This window comes from Nylanderia fulva, unplaced genomic scaffold (genome assembly GCF_048542155.1).
Source record: "Nylanderia fulva isolate GAGA-0341 unplaced genomic scaffold, ASM4854215v1 Scaffold15, whole genome shotgun sequence".
Taxonomy (NCBI): Eukaryota; Metazoa; Arthropoda; class Insecta; order Hymenoptera; family Formicidae; genus Nylanderia; species Nylanderia fulva.
This window is the reverse complement of record NW_028189730.1, coordinates 2,530,472-2,551,438: the sequence shown is the minus strand read 5'-3', so window position 1 is coordinate 2,551,438 and position 20,967 is coordinate 2,530,472. Positions and strand designations below refer to the sequence as shown.

At 28.1% G+C, this 20,967-nt stretch overlaps 1 protein-coding gene across 1 annotated transcript in view; it reads left to right on the top strand.

The window, feature by feature from the left end:
* The window catches only part of mgl (low-density lipoprotein receptor-related protein megalin), a 67,904-nt gene that overhangs the window by 9,481 nt on the left and 37,456 nt on the right, over positions 1–20,967 (top strand).

The following is a 20,967-nucleotide window of genomic DNA, read 5'->3' as shown; positions in this document are numbered from 1 at the left end:
TATCAGCGTAGAAAAGAAGAATGCGGGTGAAGAATCAAGGTTACTTTGCCTCACATTTATTTTATACACATACACACATAACGATGAAAAGAAATAATTTTAGATACAAAATTGTTAACTTGACTAAAGCTTCAATTAAGTTACTATATTTTGTTGTAATTCAACATATATTAGTATTTAAGTCAAATACACGTTTTATAAGATTTAATGTCTTATATTTAATTTAAATATTTTTATATGTGTCTATTTAACAAAATATTATTTAGTTGAGAGGTTTAGTCAAGGTAACAGCAAAAAAAATTTTTTTTCATTATTAATATGTGTGTATAAAATAAATGATTCTTCACTCGTATTCTTCTTTTTTACAACATCTACATATGCAAAATATTTGCAGAGTATAAAAAAGCTTAACCTTTTTTTTCCCTAAAATTAATTTGCTGTATTTTATTATATTTTTTTATTTTTACAAAACGTAGAAATATATAAGGAAAAAAATAGTGTTATCTGCAGGTTTGCAAAAGATTTATGCCCTCGTTATTTGCTTTCTTTATCAATCTAACATTCGCTAACATTTTTGCTGCAAAGAAATTCGAAAGTTAACACAACCAATTCTTTGTTTTGATCATAAACTGAAGTTATTTTGCAGTCTGTGCGTGCAATTGTGCCGTGAGCAATATATTAAATAAGTAATCCTTTTTCTTCTTTGTCTACAGACATTTGTATATGTACACACACATACATACACGTACTTAAATGCATACACTCATATTTGACGAGCATGAAACATGCAATCGCGGAGATAACGCCGACACCAGTGGAGGGTAAATATCAATAATATGTTGTCGATCAGCTAAATTAAATCTCTGACCTTCCACGATGAACTTGTTACTCAATTCGAAGTGCGTCGGCCATTTCAAATGTTATCAAATCGGCCGGTGAACTTTTTTGTGCAGCGTGACAGGTGGACAGGGTTTGCTGCTATCTAAATAAAATTATATAGAAGATCATCTAGATGAAATTTTGGTGTCATCTTATCTTTATATAGATAATAAAAATATGTATTATCTATATTCGCATCTTAGATGAAAAAAAGTAAATTATCTAGAATAATTTTCAAATAATTTTGGCTTAGAATCGTAGCACATAAAAATACTTAAATAGTCGAATTTAAGCAGTAGGCGATAAAAAATTATAAATAAAAATAGATTTTTATATTTCTTTTATAATTTACATTTTTTTTATAACTGCGCTTACATAAGCAGTCTTAAAAATTATTATCTAGAAAATTCTCTAGATGAATCGCCGTATATAATTTTATTTTTTATCTAGATATATTTGAAACAATCATCTTCATCTTATCTAAGATGAATTTATATATTTTTATCTCATCTTTATCCAGTTAATTTTAAAATCATCTAAGCACAACACTGCAGGTGGATTTTATATAATAGTTTTTTTTTATTTCTATCCTTTGCCCTCTTTTTTATTCTATATAATTATAATAATGAATCTCTGCTTGTAGATTTTTTTTTATTAAAATGATCACGACTGCCGGTGCATTTTTCCATTGTCACGACTTTATTTGATTTTATCGTATAATATAAATTTATATTATAAATTTTCAATGCGAAATTCCAACTTGATCTTTCCACATAAATCTTTACTTATGTATTTATAAACGAATAGCAAGAGAGGATAAGAATATACATAAAGTCATTTATCATTAGTTTTACTCTCGTCTCGTCAATTTTTTATTTATTTTCGGAAAGAATATAAAATATGCAAATGTGTAAAAATGACAACCTGATCTTTGATAAAAAGGAAAGTAAATTTGAACGTTCGCGTTCTGACGGGAAGGGAAAATTATTCCTTGGAGGCGCATCTTCCCAAAAATTCTTGCACCTCTCGAAAAGCTCAGATGGGCCATTATGGGCCAAGTTGGGAGAAGGAAAACAAGTGGGACGAATCAGTGGGTCGACGAAACGACCTTCGTACTCGAGAGCGTCGTGAATTTGCAAGCTCTGATTCCCGCAACGCTCGCAGAAGACGAGAAAGTTCTTCTCCCAGAGGAGTTCGGTAGTTCTTTGACGTATTTAGAGCCGATCTCTCTCTTACAGCGACAAAATAATCGAACGCAAATTTTTTCCAAATTTTCCAATTCTCATTCAGTATCATAGTTTTTTAATTTTTAATATTTTAAAAATGTGAATTTTTTTATATTTTTAAAATTATATATGTATATAAAAAAATATAGTTATATATTTTTAAAATTGGGTTGGGTAAGTTAATGATTTTTTTGAAACTAAGCTAAGTTAAAGTTAAATTGTTTATAAAATTAATTTAGTTAAGTTAAAAGTTGTATGAACAAAAAATTAATTCAGTTAAAGTTAAGTTAAGATTAAATGAACTCAAGTTAAATCAAAAGTTAATTTTTAAAGACATTTATATTAAATTAGAATTTTTTTTATTAATTTTAAAATGTATACTAGCAAACAACAAAGCAACTTTGATTTTTATATAGAAATATATTTTTTTTTGTAATTACAATTGATGACAAATGAACATAAAAATTAATAATACTTTATTTTAATAATAATTAACTTTTTTTTAACTTTTAACTAATTAACTAGTTATTACTTAACCCTGCATTTGGCTGATCCAGAATATTGAATTTTTTTTTATTTGAATAAAATGTATTTAGAGCTGATTTTTCTCTTATAGTGACAAAATAATCGAACGATACATTTTTTTCCAAATTTTCCTTCATCGATTGGACGCTACACATAAATACCATATATACTATATAGAGAGAATTTTTTCTTAGAATTTGCCCTGAAAATCATGATAATCGTGAAACATTACTGGTATTGGAAAAATTTTATAAGAGTTTCTCTGATTATAATATTTATCACAATAATAAATATTAATATCTACCACGATAAGATGTAAAATGTGTTTGATTAATTTTACTATGTACATATTAATAATTTTTATTATGATAAATATTAATCAGAGAAACTTATAAAATTCTTTCAATATCATATATTTTCCCATGATTACTATGATTTTCAGGGTAAATTCTAATAGAATATTCTCTCCATGTACATCTCCAATTTTTTACATTTAACTGGTCCGCAGCTGATCGAAATTACATTTTTCTCATTTAAATAAAATACGAAAATTTGTACACTGTAAAAATGACTAAATTAATATTTCGTTCAATACTGTCAAATAAATCATTTATTTGAAACAAATAAATATCTATTTGTTTCGAAAAGGATTTTCTTATATCAAATAAAAAATATTTTTTATATCAAATAAATATTATATTAGTTTTAAATAAATGATTCACATTTGGCAGTATTGAAATAATAATAATTCGAATTAAACATTTTTCTTCAGTGTCGGATGGTTGAATATTTGAATAAAATTGAGAAGTTTCCTCTCTTATCACATATAAATTTTGCTTTGAAATTTAACGCGACGAACGATTTCTCCGAAATTTTCCGGGGAAAATTTCACATCGTTCACACATGAGACGGCAGCATTTTTTTGCGGTCGAAGGAAACGACATTTCCTGAATACGAAATCGAATAGCGGCATCGGCGGAAACTCACGAAGTCACGATCGGCGTGGCCGGCTACATCGAAAGAAACGGATTCTCATAAGAACCGAAGCATTCATATGAAGAGAGAAATTGCGGCAGATTTTATACAACAATTGACAGCCATAGAAATTTAGCAAAATTAACAGCCTATATATGACATTTTTGATGAGGGAAAAAGTGTCTCTGTTCTTGCGATTTATGTATTTGTAGAAAATAATAATTTTTAATTGCAATTTTAATCTTTCTAATTGTTTAAATATATGTTTAAACAGATGCTTGTAGTGAGGTTTCATTTACGTCCGTCTAGACGTGACGTTGTCACGTGTGATTGATCGATCGTTGCTATATTGAAGCGTATTATCAGATTTGCTGTCTCGATCAAGACATTAAAGAAGATCTCGAGATGGATTATTATATGTTTGTTAAAATATTTATTTGCATGTTTTTATGACAATTTTTACATGTATATATAAATACCCATTATATTATATATATACATTTTATTTTATATATTTAATTAGTGAGTTTATATATGCAATGAAAAACAAATTTGTCAACTCGACTGAACCTTTCAAGGGTTGGATAATAACTAGTTAATTAGTTAAAAATTAAAAAAAAAATTAAAAAGTTAATAATTTTTAACGTTGATTAGTTAGTTAATTTAAAATGTATTAATTTTCAACTTAATTTTTAATTACTAAAAAATTATTTTTATATAAAAATCAAAATTTCTTTGTTATTTGTTATTAAATATTTTAAAAGAATTAACAAACAAAATTCTAATTTAATATAAATATTTTTAAAAATTAACTTTTGATTAAACTTCAGTTAATTTAATCTTAACGTAACTTTAACTGAGTTAATTTTTTGTTCACGCAACTTTTAACTTAACTAAATTAATTTTACAAGCAACTAACTTTAACTTATAACTTAGTTTAAAAAAATCATTAACTTACTCAACCCTGCTATTTTGTTAATAAATTTAATATGTTATATATTTAATTTAGATATTTTTATATATTCGGTTAAACAAAAGAATTTTTAGTCGAAAGATTTGTCAAGTTAAAAGAAATTTGTTTTCAGTGTGTATATATTATAATATTATATGAAACTGTCTTTGAACTGGAACATCTGGCGCAACATATATATATATATATATATATATATATATATATATATTCTTGCGCTAAAAATCTATAAAATATGTTATATATTTAATTTAGATATTTTATATATTCGGTTAACAAAAGAATTTTTAGTCGAAAGATTTGTCAAGTTAAAAGAAATTTGTTTTCAGTGTGTATATATTATAATATTATATGAAACTGCCTTTGAACTGTAACATCTGGCGCAACATATATATATATATATATATATATATATGTATATTCTTGCGCTAAAAATCTATAAAATATGTTATATATTTAATTTAGATATTTTTATATATTCGGTTAACAAAAGAATTTTTAGTCGAAAGATTTGTCAAGTTAAAAGAAATTTTTTTTCAGTGTGTATATATTATAATATTATATGAAACTGCCTTTGAACTGGAACATCTGGCGCAACATATATATATATTCTTGCGCTAAAAATCTCCCTCTCTCTCTCTCTCTTAGGACGAAAAAAATCCGTTATTTCCATCCATAGTAAAAGTAAAATAGTTGAAAGACAATGCGCGAAATTCTTTTTCCCCACAAAAGCGGAGCCCCATAGATCATCAGTGCTATACGTAACTTTAACTAGGCTTTCTCATAGAGCCCGTTGTTTCCGAACAACGGGCGTTTATATAGCAGCTCGCAGACGGAGACGCGAGGCGTCGAATAAATTTATAGGTGAGGAGGAAACTCGGCGCGAGAGCGAGAGCGAGAGGGCCACCATCCGTTCTCCAACGTGCGGTTGTCCTTCTTCCGTCTCGCTCGTGTTCGCTCGCGAAGAGATAGCCTGGCTTCTCCTCGTCGCTGGCAGGTAAAGTCAGTAGGCGGACTCAGGTTCGTTCACCTCGGCCTAGCGGCCGACCGGATAGCGGGACCCTGGCTTTCGTCCTCGTCGTCGTCGTCGTTGTCGTTGCCGTCGTCGTCATCGTCTTCGTCATCGTCATCGTCATCCTCTTCGTGGTCATCGTATTTGTTGGATTATGCGTTCGCGCGAATTCAGGGTGTCTAGCGGTCAGGGAAATCTTGGAAAACCGGGTATTGTCAGGGAATTTGATAAATCTGGAATTGTCAGGACATTTTACTATTTATCTGGATTTTTTTACATTATTCTTTCACATCTGTGTCTTAATAATTTGACATTTTTTATTTAATAAATATCTCAAGGATTTCATGATTTAATATTTAATTGATTTATCATATAAATATATGCAAATTATATGTATTTGGAAAACATAATATTAAAAGTCAGGGAATTTTATAAATCTGGAATTGTCAGGGGAAAGTCAGGAAATTTTAATATTTATCTGGATTTTTGCACATTATTCTACGTTTGTCTCAATAATTTGAAATTTTTTATTAAATAAATATCTCAAGGATTTCATGATTTAACATTTAATTGTAATCATATAAATATATGCAAATTATATGTATTTGGAAAAAATAATATTAAAAGTCAGGGAATTTTATAAATCTGGAATTGTCAGGGGAAAGTCAGGAAATTTTAATATTTATCTGGATTTTTGCACATTATTCTACGTTTGTCTCAATAATTTGACATTTTTTATTAAATAAATATCTCAATGATTTCATGATTTAATATTTAATTGATTTATCATATAGATATATGTAAATTATATATTTGGAAAAAATAATACTAAAAAGTGAGGGAAAAAATGAATTTCTGGTCTTGCAAAATCTGAAAAAATCATGCAGGGAATTTGTTTCATTGAGTCTGCTGGACACCCTGTATTTCTGTAGCTTGACTCTCTCACAGACAGCGAAAATAAATGCATCTGTTTGTGTCTGTCTGACTGTCTGTCTGTCTGTCTGTCTGTCTGTTATAGGCATGTTGAATTATTGGGTGACGATGACCTGGCGATGCAAGATCTCGCTCTTTCTCTCTTTCTCTGTCGTGGATAAGAAATATTAGCTGCAGTAGTTTAATTTTTTCGCCGCTCCTTGCACCTGAAATTTAGCTAAAATTTAGGCATGCTGAATTCAAGTATAATATATAGGTATATATATAGAGAATTTTCTCTTTGAATTTAGCCTGAAATTCATCGTAGGACAATATAGGGGTTTGGACGAATTTTGTAAGAGTTGCTCTGATTAATATTAATTAAAATCAAATAAAAAAGTTTGAATCGCCAGTGATGATAAAAATAATTTATTTTTATTTATGTATGATCAAACTGGCTATGGTTACATAAAAGTGAGCTTATAATAAATTAAATAGATCACGATCGCCTGAAAACTCTGCAACAGAATTCCCTTCACACATATTAAAGATTGTCAAATTAATATTTCATTAATCAAATATTAATTTGCCAATTTTTAATCAAATCAAATATTATCAAATATTAATAGCATAAGCTCATGTGAAAAGGACCGAAATCAATGGTCGAAACGTCGTGATCTATTTTTATGTAACTATAGCCAGTTTGGTTGTATATGAATAAAAATAAATAATTAATTAAAATATTTACACAATAAAAATATTAATATCTACTACAATAAAATAGGTTTGATTAAGTTTAATTTTCTCTTTGAATTTAGCCTGAAATTCATGGTAATCGTATAAGACAATATATGGTATTGGAAGAATTTTATGAGTTTCTCTAATTAATATTAATTAAAATATTTACACAATAAAAAATATTAATATCTACCACAATAAAATATGTTCGATTAATTTTACACAGAGAGAATTTACTCTTAGAATTTATTTTGAAATTCATGGTAATTGTGGGGCAATATATAGTATTAGAAAAGGTTTCTTTTATTATTATTTGTTACAATAAAAAATATTAAAATCTACCACAATAAGATATAAAATATGTTTAATTAATTTTACTAAAATATATAGTAAAATTTCAATAATTTCAAGAAATGTATTAAAAACCATGTTAAAAACTTGTGATTCTTTAGTGTTTTAAGTAGAATCAGATGCCAAAAAGTGATAAACATATAAAATATTTTACAATGTAGTATAATATTTTTAATCCAGCTTAATGAACAAAATTTGTAGTGAATTTTGCAATAAAATATAACGAAAAATATGTCTTACTAACGTTAATTACATATTAATTAATTTCAACCAATTTTGCATCTTTTTTACAAAGACAATTTTTTTATTCTATGATGTCACATAATTTATTTTATGATGTCAAATAATTAAGTCGCAACGTTAATGAAATCGCAATATTAATATCACTATCTACCATGTGTTTTAATCTGATGTTTCATAGTTGTAATTAAAAAACAGCTTTGACTAATTAAGTGAAATTCTGTAGATCTCTTTTTGCGAAATATCTTTGATATTACAATAGATTTCTCCCTATAATTACAATGTGACATACGAACCTGTCATTACAACAGATAGTCATAATTATCTGGTCTTTCTTATGTTAATTAAAAAACGCTTCGAAAGAGTTCGTGGAAGACTGAAAGCGATTGAGATGTATATTTTATCACGCATTTAAACCAGCAGTCATCAATTGTAGGAAGTATACAATTATACACGTATTGTCACAAATTGTTCGATAAAAGGAACGCGCGTGTCGGATGATTCGTCGCAAAAAAAAAAAAAAAAATATTTTGAGTCATGTCTTCGCGTGCTATCTGCATATAAGGTAATGGACGAGCTTCGTGGTTACACGCTGTCGAAGGCAAACCTCGGGATATTATCTGTAGCATTGTATTTTATTTATTTATTTTTAAATTTATTTTATTTTATTTTATTTTTATTTTATTTTTTTTATCTTTATTTTATTTTTTTAATTTAATTTTATTTTTATTTTTTTTTAAATTAAATTTAATTTTTATTTTATTTTTATTTTATTTTATTTTATTTTTTTTATTTTTATTTTATGTTATTTTATTTATTTTATTTTTTAGACAAGGAAGTTTGACATTTTAATATACATGTATATGATATATACAGATAGACAAAAATTGTATGGTATAAATTATATATATATATTTTTTTTTACAGGAAATTATTAATATATCTATATATATTTTTCTCTTGATCCGTATCACACATGATAAATAATACACAAGGCTATATATATATATATATATAGTGGATGATGCAGAAAGAATATATAATAATGTAGCGGCTCGGTTGGCTCGCACAATGCCGATATAATTGAATATTCATCCGAGCGAGTCACGACCTTCATTCTTCGCGGACTTTCCGTTTTTCCTCGCGTATACCTAGATAAATCCACTTCTGTGGAAGCCTTCGCGATCCTCCTGTGCGCGATGTCGCTCGCGCTGATACATTTTGAGCAGCGCACGTTGGAGAAACGGTAAATTTCCCCTAGTCGGCTTTTATAATTCCGCTTTATCGCGAATTACCGTACGTCGCGGGTCACCTGCATATCGGCGAGAGAGACGGAGCGTATTTCTCTCCCGGCCGATGCGATGGCAAATTGATGCCAACCCCGCGTGGGAAACGTCAACTTTCACCCATGAGACTAGAAGTGAACTCGTAGCCGGAGTGTAACGGCTCTCTTCGCTGTTTCAACGAATCGCGAACTCTGATGCTCCGAGTCGAGAGAGGGAAGTATAGAGGCCAGCTTTGATCGTAATTCGCATAGTGGGTTTTATTTAAGGGCAAAAAAGGGAATGCCGCGGAATAGAAGGATATATTATTTCTATACGTATTTTTAGACAATCAAAGATTACATTACTATTATTTATAGGTATTTCATATTTTTATTTAAAAAATTCCTTTTTATTATTATATATATTAATCAATATTTTGAGTTTCACAAATTTTTCTACCGTGTAGATATAAAGAGAAATCGGGCCTTGAATTATAAATCAAATTTCAGGGTTGGGTAATAACTAGTTAATTAGTTAAAAGTTAATAACTTTTCACTAGTTATTTTTCATCTTAAATTTATTAACTTTTTCCTAAGTAAAATTTTTTTATTTCTGAATACCATTATTGTTTTTAAATTAAAGTATTATTAATTTTTGTGTTTATTTGTCATCAATTGTAATTACCAAAAAATGTCTTTGTTATTTGTTATTATATATTTCAAAAGAATTAACAAACAAAATTCTAATTTAATATAAATAATATTTTTAAAAATTAAATTTGACTCAATTTAATCTTGACTTAATTGTAACTGATTTAATTTTTTGTTCATAAAACTTTTAACATAACTAAATTAATTAAAAAAATTATTAACTTTGCTACTCTATATTTCAAATTAACAAACAAAATTCTAATTTAATATAAATAATATTTTTAAAAATTAACTTTCGATTTAACTTGAGTTAATTTAATCTTAACTAAATTAATTTTATAAGTAACTAGCTTTAACTTAACTTAGTTTAAAAAAATCAAACTTACTTAACCCTATGAAATTTTAAAAGAGAAATAAATTCTTTCAGATTTTTCCTATTTTCGTTATCATATTAAATAGCATATAATCTGGCGGTTTTATCATATGAATTACAGATCGTATTAAATCAGTCATTGGATACAATTTATCATATTAGATGTAATCAAATCAATCACGTTTGATAAATCGCGCGTGATTTAATTCGACTTTAGTAGACTTGTAGCTCAGATATTATAATTGTCGTGTTAATGTATATATTTTTTTATTGATATCTTTGAATAGTGAGTCACACGAGGCATAATGGAATCATGTAAATTACAAAGTCCATGTATCACACCCACTTATCGAAAAATCCCGTTTAACGATGTATCATAATGAATGGTTCGTATTTACAAAGAGAGTCGTTGAATTATTCATGCGCGTTTACGTTTATCTGTAGTGTTGAAATAATTCGACTTTAAATAAATGTTTTACATAGACACGTAATTATGTCGGAAAATATTTGCTGTGCGCAAAATTCATCCATTCGCTCCCCAAATCGAGAATGTCGCTCTCATCTCTTTCTTTCTCAAATCATTTTTCTTTCGAAAATTAAAATATTTTAATAATATTAAAAATATTTAATCGACTCTCGAGAATAATATATTTTAATAAAAATAAAATATTTTAACTTGTTCGAGTGGCTCAGTAATAATTTGATATTTAATTTTGAAGCTATTATATTACAGCTTTTAATCAACAGGATATATAAAAAAATATTTAATGCGAGGTCTTTTAATTATTTTAATTTTCTTTTAAAAATTAAATTATTTTAATTTTCTTCCGAAAATTAAAATAATTTAATTTTTCTTTTAAAAGTTAAAATAATTCATTTTTAAAATTAAGTTAAAATAATTTAAAATTGAGTGAAAATCATTAAATTTTTTTTGAAAAAGTTAAAATAATTTTTGAGAATTAAATTATTTTAATTTTCTTCCGAAAATTAAAATAATTTAATTTTTCTTTCGAAAGTTAAAATAATTAAAGGACCTCGCATTAAATAAATATAGGATTCTGGAAGGATATTTTAGAATTGGCTTTTTTCATATGTCCTGTTGAAGAAAATATGTAATAATAAAAGTTATTAACTTTTAATTAATGAACTAGTTATTACCCAACCTCTATATTCTAACAGGCTGAGATTCTACTCGTGTCAGCGGATTCTTCGAGCTTTCGTGACGTGCACTTCGTGCGTGCGCACTTAGGATGCACCCGAGAACGCATGAACATGCATATATTCCTACCTGCACGTACACTTGCACGCCGAATTGCAGGACATTAAACCCCGATTGAATGTAGATTCGTGCTCGAACGAGCGCGGCGAATCGAAGGCGAGGCTCCGCAGGAAGAAATCGTCTTGACAGCAGTGATACAATGTCGTGTTAACTTCTGATACAACCTTTACCATGTAAGTCGTTTGTACGCGCGGGAAGGATGTTCAATCGCGGTCTTTTACATCGTTCCTTTTTTACGCCGACGACGCGGAAATCAAATGTAGCCTGACGTGCTTTCGATACGATCGATTTTTATATATATTTTTTAATTTTTTTAAATTAAATCGCATTTAAAATATATGAAAAAAATTATGTCTTCATGTATTTAATTATTTATAAATTTCTACACTAAATAAAATTGTTGACTTGAAACCGTTCAACTAAATTACTATTTTGTTAATTGAACATATATTAGTATATTTAAATCAAATAAACGTTTTAATGTTATATTTAATTTAAATATTTCTATATGTTCAATTAAGAAAATAGTATTTAGTTGGATGATTTAAAAACTTTTGCTTGATGTAGAAAATTTAGAAAAAATTTCTGTTTGTATTATTGCAAAGAAAATTCAATTTTATTTCGCGCGAGAAGTCAAATTAAATATCAAAATATCAATGCATATAAAATACAAAGATACAAAATAGAAAAAGAAGAAATCATACAAAAATTTCTATTGTACATTGTTCCTTTTTCATGCCGACGACGCGGAAATCAAATGTAGCCTGACGTGCTCCCGATACGATCGATTTTTATATATATTTTTTAATTTTTTTAAATTAAATCGCATTTAAAATATATGAAAAAAATTATGTCTTCATGTATTTAATTATTTATAAATTTCTACACTAAATAAAATTGTTGACTTGAAACCGTTCAACTAAATTACTATTTTGTTAATTGAACATATATTAGTATATTTAAATCAAATAAACGTTTTAATGTTATATTTAATTTAAATATTTCTATATGTTCAATTAAGAAAATAGTATTTAGTTGGATGATTTAAAAACTTTTGCTCGGTGTAGAAAATTTAGAAAAAATTTCTGTTTGTATTATTGCAAAGAAAATTCAATTTTATTTCGAGAAGTCAAATTAAATATCAAAATATCAATGCATATAAAATACAAAGACACAAAATAGAAAAAGAAGAAATCATACAAAAATTATATTTTTTAAAATTGATATTTTAAAAATATATATTTTTAAAATTACATAAAAATATAATTATATATTTTAAAATATTAAAACAACTAGGTTTTATGGTAAAAAAAATGTCTAAGGAATATGTATAGATATATTTTCTTCTCAAGAATGTTAATGCAAAAATGATGTTAAGAGAGAATTGTGCAAATTAGATTACGCGAAATTTCATTCCGATGAGGAAAGGAGGCGTCCGATAATTTACAGTCGTAATCGAATTAACTCTACGATGTGACACAGAAACGAAGGAAGGTCAATGGCTCTCGAACGTCACACGAAAATCGTGCGACGACGAGTTGTCATAATTACGACGTGTCGCTCGTTACACCGAGTGATTCGAAAAAAACCGATTAATGGTTATAGATTATTACTGAAAACATTCATTGATAAGGGGAGGAATTAAAATTTTTAATAAAGCGGAAAGGCTCCGATATATAATTATAAATTCAGGTTTTAAGGAAACGGATTAGTAGGTAATAAAAACCACACCAGAAATTAGATGCAACAAACTTGTTTTAAATTCTTTAGATCTGATTTGATAAAATTAGATATAAAATATCGATTTGATAAAATTGAACATACTTAAATCAAACTAAATATAAAAGAATTTAGAACAAGTTCCGAATTTATGTATCTGGTTGTTTATTAGTCCGTATCCGGATTAAATCTTTATCATCGTGTGAAAGAAATTTATTATGTTGAAAATGAAGGAAAGATGTACAAATATTTTTTTAATTAGAAATATGCAGTGTTTTCTGTTATCTATAAATAAATCTGCATCATAAATGAAAAAAAGCATTATCTTTACTAAATTATATCAAATAATGTTCAGATAATTTCATTTAAAGTCATAGCGCATAAAAAATACTGAAAATTTATAATTAAAAATATGAATATATTTTTATATTCCTATTTATAATTTACATTTTTTTATAACTGTGTTTACATAAGCAGTCTTAAAAATTATTATCTAGAAAATTATCTAGGTGAATCGCCATATAATTTTATCTTTTATCTAGATATATTTAAAACAAAATCATCTTCATCTTATCTAACAATAAGATGAATTTACATATTTTTATCTCATCTTTATCTAGCTAATTTTAAAATTATTTAAGCACAACACTAGAAATATGAATATGACAGTGACGTATTTGTTGTTTCTTCGATATGTTCCTGCGGCGATTTCTGTCGCAGGAAAGTATCGGAAATAAAAATAGCGTTTCCGCTCACTGACATGTAACGAGCCAGACATCGTGTATTAACGCAGACCGAAGCGTTAATTACCTTAAACGTTTCGCTGATTCCCCGCCACGTCACAATCAGCTTGAGTATTGTGTTTCACGCGCGTGTTTCGTGTATTTATTCTTAACCGCTCGCACATTAAGCGCAAACGTTTCTCGTGAAATTTTGCGTGCTGTTTTCTCGTGCTCAATTATTTATAATATTTTTACAAGTGAAAAATATTTGAAAATATTGCCGGCCGAATGATAATGATCCCTCCCCAAGAAACGTCATCGAGATTCCGCGAGCGGGCAAAATATAATTTTATTATTTATTATTTTTCTAACTTTTCATAATATAATTTTATTATTTATTATTTTTCTAACTTTTCATTTGTTTTATTTTTGCGGAAAAAATTAGCCATAAATTAATATTTTTTAACCATAGTTTAATGGAGAATCCTATAGCTAAAGATATTAGCTATCATGGCTAAAATTTAGACATGATAATTAAATTTCAAGTGTACACGACAAAAAAATATTAGTCATCATAGGTAAATTTTAGCTGTTCCTATATTACACCTAAAATTAAATTATCATGCCTAAATTTTAGCGGTGGTAGTAGCTAATATTTTTTAACTACAGTTAATCGGAGGATTCTTCGTTAAATTATAGCTATAAAAAATTTTAGCTGTCATAGCTAATATTTTTTTTCTGTCTAATATAGGAGCCTCTAAAATTGAGCTATAGTAGCTAATTTTTTTTCGTATATTTTTAATAATTTCCTGTAATTTAAAAAATAATCCTCTCCTTCGCTCGAAGCTTCGGGCAACTCGGGAATAAGCGGGTGCGTACACAGTGTACCTTGATCGATGTACGGTTTAATCGTGTATATAGGGAGAGCGAGAGAGAGAATTGGCGCGTGTGTGAATTACCGAGAGGCCTCGAGAGATTTCCCTTCACCAGAGAATATCAATCGTCGTGGCCTTGTACTGCGTACTACGAGCCGGACGAGTCTCCGTATGCTGGCTTATGCTGAATGACACTGGCTGTTGGTTATATATATGTGTCGCACGCGGCGTTCGTTGATCCGCGCGAGTTGATCCAATTAGCGATCCAGGCCGTACCGTGTCCAAGATTTCTACCAACGTTCCTCTGGACGCGTCTACGACAACCCACGACTGACTTATAAACCGATCTCTGGCGCGCAGTTATCTAAACTTTACTGTTATCTAAACAGTGTTGTGCTTAGATGATTTTAAAATTAGCTAGATAAAGATGAGATCAAAATATGTAAATTTATCTTATTGTTAGATAAGATGAAGATAATTTTGTTTTAAATATAACTAGATAAAAGATAAATGCAATGTTGTGTTTAAATGATTTTTAAATTAGCTAGATAAAGATGAGATAAAAATGTGTAAATTCATCTTAGATAAGATGGAGATGATTTTGTTTTAAATATAACTAGATAAAAGATAAATGCAATGTTGTGTTTAAATAATTTTTAAATTAGCTAGATAAAGATGAGATAAAAATGTGTAAATTCATCTTAGATAAGATGGAGATGATTTCGTTTTAAATATAACTAGATAAAAGATAAAATTATATAACGACTCACAATGTTGTGCTTAGATGATTTTTAAATTAGCTAGATAAAGATGAGATAAAAATGTGTAAATTCATCTTAGATAAGATGGAGATGATTTCGTTTTAAATATATTTAGATAAAAGGTAAAATTATATGACGATTTATATAGATAATTTTCTAGATAATAATTTTTAAGACTGCTTATGTAAATACAGTTATAAAAAAATGTAAATTATAAAAGGGATATAAAAATATATGTTTTTATATCTTTATTTATCAATTTTTTTATCGCTTACTGCTTAAGTTCTATTTAAGTATTTTTATGTGCTATGTTCTTAAAGCAAAATTATCTGAAAATTATTCTAACTAATATTTTTCAACTATAGTTAAACAGAGAATTCTTCGTTAAACTATAATTATTGGATATTAGTTGTCTATATCTAATATCATAGGCATGATAAGTAAATTTTAGGTTTAACATACGGAAAGCTGAAATTTAGCTATGGTAGTTAATATTTTTTTTCCGTGATTAAAAGGAAGGAAAGGAATTTTTTTATTTAAAGAGCACAGAGAGATACTTTTCTCTTAGAATTTATTCTGAAATTTATGACAATCGTGGGACAATATATGGTATTGAAAGAATTTTATAAAAATTTTTCTGATTAATTTTTCACAATAATATATAAAATGTGTTTTATTTATTTTACTAAAATATATAGTAATAATTTTACATTATATTAAAAGCTATTAAAAATTTATGATTCGTTTATATGTTTTAAGTAAAATAGATACTAAAAAACATATAAAATATTTTATATAAATTTTACAATGCAGTATGGTAATTTTCGACTTATTACCGAACATAAAATTTGTAGTGAATTTTATGGTAAAATATAACGAGAAATTCTCTCTCTGTGGAATGTTTATATATCGTTTAGAGTTATTTTTTGACATTAAATTATATTAAAGTGCGTTTAATTAAACTTGTCATTCATCAATGTATGTGTTTTTGTTTAACAATTTTTTTCTTTATATTAGATACATTATTAAGAGAAAAGAAAATTTAGCTTCAAATGGAATTTATATACATATTATTGTGGAGTGAATTTTTGCATTAAATTATAATATTAAATTGCATTGATTAATTCTTCTGTTAATGCATAATTTTTCATCCTTTCATCAATTTATGGGTACCAAGGCTTATTTTTAAACACCTTGCACCGTGACATTTTTTTCATATCATCAAACATCGTTTCCCGATATATTTTAGAAGGTTTCCGAATACAAAGATTATTGTTTATTTCGGGCGGAAGGAATTCTGACATTTTTGACATTTAAAGTAGCTTTAGGTATTCAGGTAGCCGTTCGTTGACAGAAGGATTAAATGACCTATCATCAAATTTGTCGGCGACATGTTTGCTTGTAGGACATTTTTTTGTGAGCGTCAAACATCGTTTCCCGATATATTTAAAGGTTTCCGAATGCAAATATTATTTTTATTTCGGGCGAAAAGAATTCTGACACTTTTGACATTTAAAGTAGCTTTAGGTATCCAGGTAGCGCCATTCGTTGCCAGAAGTATTAAATGACCTATCATGTTTGCTTGTATAGGACACACGAAGAAAAAAAAATGTAAGCATTATTTTCCTCTTCCAGCCTCGAGTTCTTAATCGAGCGCACGAAGAATTCAATCGATTCTGTCATATGATAAACGTCCCTGCACTAGTTAGAGCCGCGCATACATGCATGCTGCATTTATGCATGTGCATACAAGCCTCCTCTTTCGTCGCCTTCGCTCGCAGAATGCGTTACGACTATCTCTCGATTCGGTCTCAATAAACAAAATTGCCTCGATAATAAATAATGACGCGTCTTTCGCGATGTCTACTTAATGTAATGATCGGTTTCAGCAGCCTACTATCGCGGCGGGCTCCGTTATATGCCGCGGACGATAACGAAAACGTCTCTTCTCGATGAGAGACTCGGAGAGACTCGGAGAGACATCCGGGTGTATATAAGGTGCTTGACGTTTGACGGCAATCTCCGACTACTCTCCGCCAGCGAGATACGGCGAGACGTTATCTCGAGATATACGCGACGCTCTACGCTGATGCAGCAGCAGCGGTACTTATGACCGGGCTATTGCACCGTCTGGTACGAAAGAAAGAGCTGCTGAAAGAGCATCCGCTTCTCACGAAGGTGAACACGCCGAGATGTCATAGGACAGGAACGCGCGCGAAAGCGTCTCCGGTGTCGCGAAATTCGTCAATTCTCGGGTCATCGAGCCTCCGAAGCCAGGAACGAAGACAGGGTGTATACAGGAGAAATCTGGAAAATTTTTAGTTGGAATTTTTAGGGAACTTTTTAAGAGTGGAATTCCACACTGTAAAAAAAAATGTAATATATTACACAAAAATATGTCAAATTACATCATTAATAAGTGTAAAATTACACGAAAAATAATAGAAATGTTTATCTTTTCATTATTTATCATGTAATTTTACATTTATTATTTATGTTATTTTACATATTTTTTTTACAGTGCACTCTTTTGATGAGATTGTTCAGTTTTCACTCCAAGAAATTTAGAGAGTACCTTGAGAAATCCTGGAATGCCTATGCTGTAAAAAATATGTAATGTATTACACAAAAATATGTAAAATTACGTAAATAATAAGTGTAAAATTACACGATAAATAATAGACATTTTTACCTTCTCATTATTTATCATGTAATTTTACATTTATTATTTATGTAATTTTACATATTTTTAATGTAATTTTACATATTTTTTTACAGTGTACTCATGGAATTTGTTTTGAACTTAGGGAATTTTTTAAAAAATTCTCCCTTTGATTTTCTTTTTGAATATACTTTTGAGGAAGATAAAATTGATTAGGTACATGTAAAGTATATTAAAGTATATTAAAATATATTTTATAATAAAGTACAATATTATATTATTATAGTAAAAAATATTATATTTATGTTAAAAAATAATGTATAACAAAAATAAGCTTTTTTTAAAATTGTATTTAAAATTTTTTTAAATACTTTAATTTTACCTAGATATATCCTGAAAGAGTACTTATCAGCTACGGAGTACTTATCACCACATATTTTCTTAAAAAAATTTTAAATACTTTAATTTTACCTAGATATATCCTGAAAGAGTACTTATCAGCTACGGAGTACTTATCACCACATATTTTCTAAAAAAAGATAAAGGACGTACCATTTTAGGACATTTTAAGATTGAACATTTTAGAGCTTCCTTTTGACACGTTTCTAATTTATTTGACGACCCAAAGAATAGTTATCTATTTGAATTCCTGGAATTGTTCGGAGACAATTTTTCCTCAGCGAAAATATCGAAGCACCAATAATTTTCGACTTATTATTTTTTGCGTTTCCAATTTTTGTCATCATGTATCTTTGTAACTCAGCTTTAAATTAAAATTTTATTAAAAAACTCTACTTGAAATTAATTGAAGAATGTGGTTTTGTTAATATTTTATTTCTACATTGAAAAAAAATTTATTTAAAATAAAAAAAATTTTAATTAATATTAAAATTAATAAAATTTGTGAATAAATATTTATTAATTTAATAATTTTTCAGTGTATAAAGCTTTATATAGTTTGTGAAAAAACCCCTTATTTTCAATCGCTTGTAAGTCTAAAATGATTGGTGCCTTGATATTTTCGCTGAAGATTAATCTCGAAATGATTCTAGGAACAGATAATTCGCAAATTGCGAGACACCCTGTATACATACGTTACTTAACAATACATTATATCATTACTCGCTATTATGCAGATGTAGACATACACCTGCGTAGCGAGAGACGAAGTAATACTGGATGATGAATGGACCGATCTCTGATAAATAATCGCTCGTTTCTGCGTTTTCACCCTCTCGGGTAGTGCACAATACTTTATTAGAGTTTATTATTATTATGCGCATAAATTATCGATTGAAAATAGTTTTGAGAGAGTCATTTCCTGCCGCTGAGATTTAGACCCATGAATGGCTAAGTGACATCTATACATATTCTTAATAATAAGAGTTCGATGCAAGGAAGATTAAGTGGATTCGAGGTGAACTTTATATAGATTTATACGAATGTTCGATTTATTAGTCTATTGTTGTCGTCAATTGAAAGTGTTTCTTGCGAAAGAAACTTATTTCTTACGTAACTTGTAGTTCAATAAAATTAGACTTTGACTTCAGAAAAATTAGAATCAAGCTGAATTTTTGTGGAGATCTTTATTTCGATGTTCTAATAAAATTAAATATCTTTAATTTTATTCAGTTTTTTTAATGAGAGGTAAATTTTAGTTTTTTGCCATTATCTCGAAAACTATCAATTTTTCAATAAAAATAGTTATTATTAAAATTGTAGCTTATAAAATTCTCTACAAAAAAGGTCATTATACTTTTTTTCGCACAACTAATCGTTTTTGAGTAAAACGTGCGGTAAAATTGCAATGTTCGTAAAAAATACATACTCCTTTCCTTTTTTTAATTCGCTTTATATCTTCGAAACGGTTAATTCCACGAAAAAAGTATAATGATCTTTTTTGTGGGGAATTTTATGAGCTACAATTTTGATAATAACTATTTTTCTCGAAAAATTGATAGTTTTCGAGATAATGCAAGAGAAAAAAACTAAAATTTACTTCCCATCAAAAAACGTCCTGGATAACATTAAAAGTACTCTTCAGGATTTTATTAGAACATCGAAATATAGGTCTCCACAAAAATTCAGCTTGTTCCTAATTTTTATGAAATTTTGCCCGTTTCAAGTCTAATTTGACTGGAGTATTAGAGAAATATCAGTTTTAAATGTTTCTATTGTACAACGCACTGCTATTTTTTTCTATAATTGCTTTTCTTACGTAAGATAAATAATTTTCTCTTTGAAGTACGAGTTACTGAAGCCGACTGAGCTAATGAACTTTGAAATCTCGATTAATTTAAATTGTGGAGAAAGAGTATATACATCTGCTTCAGACGTTGATCGAGCAAAGTACTTTAAGAAATTGAACGCGCACTTTATTTTATTTCTCCTCTCGGAGATCTAATGATCGATAAATCATCTCCGATGAGCGAACATGATGAATATAATTTTCAAAATTGATTCGAGAGTATTTTTTTGCAGGAAATATAATAGTTACGGTGACCATCTGTCCTTTATTTTCAATAGCTGTATCCCTTAGATTTTTAATTTATTTTATTTTTTTTAGATTTATTCATTTTTTAATCTCAATTTTGTCCTTCATTTTTTATTTCACGTTTTAATGCCGTAATATTAACAGAGAATATGAGAATTTGAGAAACGAAAACAAGAGATTCTCTTATCTGTATGGAATTTACTTAAGAAATAAAGGCTTTGTTTTATAGTCGACTATAAAGAATAGATATAGATTTCTGATAGTCACGGAATTTTTTTTTTCTCGTCAATTTCTTTCGGTCGCAAACTAATCTGAAAATGTCATGTGGACACAAAGTTC